We start from the raw sequence: 2,645 nt of genomic DNA, 5'->3' as shown, positions 1-2,645 counted from the left end.
CTCTTTCCCCCAGCCAGTGTTCTGGAAGTTGGCTGGGCGCTGCTTCCTGTAGGCTCGGGGAAGAATTGGATCTAGCAGGTGCTGCCTGCGAGCCAGGGTAGCACCCTCACAGCTAGCTCCAAAGGGGAGCATGACACTATCCTGAAAGAAGTCCTGGAGAAAGCACGTCTGAAAGGAGTAAAGTTTAATAAGGACAAAATACAGTTTTTAGTCTACAGATATGGGCCATATCTTCTCAAAAGATGGTGTCAAACCAGACAATGACAAAGTGGAAGCCATCAACAGGATGCCCCCTCCAACACACAAAGAAGGCCTTTGGAGACTCCTCGGAAACATTCAGTACTTAGCACAATACGTTCCACACAAGTCAAGCCTGACGGCCCCACTGAGAGCGCTTCTCAGGAATGACGTTATCTGGCGATGAGGACCCGAGCATCAGGCAGCCCTGGATAAGCTGAAGCAAACCACACCCACAGGGCATCAGGGGGAGAGACTGGCTGGTCCCACTGCTGGCCCCTTAAAGGTACATTCCATATACCACAGGCAGGACCAGGCCCTCCCACAGCTCAGGGGCCACTCATCCCAGCAGCAGCTTGTAGAGGCAGGCTGTGCTAAGAGCGGGGCTGGAAGTGAGGGAAGCGTCAAGGGGCCTAATCCTCTTCCCCCCTCCTCCCCTGCCCGTGGAGCCTGATTGCCTCCCCTGTGGCTGGGGGGCGAGCTGCTGGTGGGCCCTGAGCTGCAGGGGGGCTGGGACCTTCCCTCCACAGTGGCAGCATCCCCCAGGCAGCCCCCACCCCCTAGCAGCCTACCTAGGCAACCCCAGGGGCACCGCCACTGTAGAGAAAAGGACTGGGGCCCCCCACAGCTCAGGGTCTGCTTGGTCCACCAGCAGCTTGCCTCCCGGCTGCAGGAGAGGTGGGCAGGTTCTGCAGGGAAAGAAAAAAAAATAAAGGATCAGGCCAGTCACTATAATGGTGACAGAAGCCCCTAAACTGAAATGGTGGGTTTTTAATCATCACAATTAAAAACCCACTGTTTCAATTTAGGGGGCTGAGCCCCCGGCATGTGTACAAGTGGCATCTGTCAACAGAGATGTGAAGACAGGGGTGAGCTTATCTTGTTGCATGTATTCTTTATTTTATTTCTAATCCTTAAGAAACCAGACATTTTTGTGGATACTATGTGTTCACATGCGGAGCCAAATTTTCCACTAATGTAAATCAGCAGCACTTCACTGACTTTTTAAAATGGAGACATGGTGATTGATACCAATTTGAAGTTCTGGTCTACAGTCTTTTAAAAGAATGATTTAAAGTAAATCTTGGTAAGTTCATAATTCTCAGTAGGATTTCTCCATGACTTTAGATGCAATTGGATCTAGGTTTTACATCTCATCTGAGTCAAGTGGAAGTTAAATCCAAGTATTTTTCACTTGGAAAAAATATATACATAGGCTCTTTATTCTTTTCTGATTATTTTAATCCCATAGCTATACAAAAGCCAGAGTGTTTCTTTCAGGTTTCTATAATGACTTTTGGCTGCTAACTCAGAGATTTTGGAAGCATAAATCAAAGTCAGCTTGCTACTATTTCATTACTCGTGAAAATAAAACAATCAGTGCTTTATAAGTGTTCTTTGTTACTGAAATCCATAACCTCTTTTAATTTTATAATAAACTCATTTTCAGTATTTTTATATCAAACAGAGAAGATTCAGTTTTTCCCTTCTCATTTCTTCTTCCTTGAATCTCTTGGTTATTCTGTTATGCTCTTAAATATAGGGTTGTTGTTTTTTTTTAAGGAAACTAAAGAGTGGCCTTTGATAGGCCCCTGGTAGGAGTTCTTCAGAGAAGGAAGGAATAGTTTTTCTTTGGCATTTGGAATTGCTGATAAGTGTTTGGATTTGGAAGGAAATGTTACTATTCAGTATACTTATAATAGTTCAGGAAAGGGGTGATTTAATACTGTTAGCAACTCTGTACAAAACTAACAGTAATCACCTTAGACCAAGTTCTATACTCATTTTTCAGGCAAAAAAAATCATATGCTTGAGTAAAAATAGAAAGGGTTATGTAATTAGGCAGACAGCATCTCTCAAGGTACAGTGCATGTAAAAACAAAGAACTAATTTGAACGGGAATATATGAACACTCATGGTGCACGGGCCAAGTCCCAGAGGACTGGAAAAGGGCCAATGTGGTCCCCATTTTCAAGAAGGGGAGGAAGGAGGACCCGGGCAACTATAGGCCAGTCAGTCTCACCTCCATCCTTGGCAAAGTCTTTGAAAAAATTATCAAGGCTCACATTTGCGAGAGCCCGGCAGGACAAATTATGCTGAGGGGAAACCAGCAGGGGTTCGTAGCAGGCAGATCATGCCTGACTAATCTGGTCTCTTTTTATGACCAGGTTATGAAACGCCTGGACACAGGAGGAGGGGTGGATGTCGTATACTTAGACTTCAGGAAGGGATACGGTATCCCACCCCATCCTGGTGAACAAGTTAAGAGGCTGTGACTTGGATGACTACACAGTCCGGTGGATGGGTCGGTTTCGACCTGGAAGGGTGTGGGCAGTGGGGTCCCGCAGGGCTCGGTCCTTGGACCGATACTCTTCAATGTCTTCATCAGCGACTTGGACGAGGGAGTG

The sequence above is a fragment of the Alligator sinensis genome, unplaced genomic scaffold, assembly GCF_000455745.1.
Source record: "Alligator sinensis unplaced genomic scaffold, ASM45574v1 scaffold933_1, whole genome shotgun sequence".
Lineage (NCBI taxonomy): Eukaryota > Metazoa > Chordata > Crocodylia > Alligatoridae > Alligator > Alligator sinensis.
Note: the sequence above shows the minus strand (reverse complement) of the source record.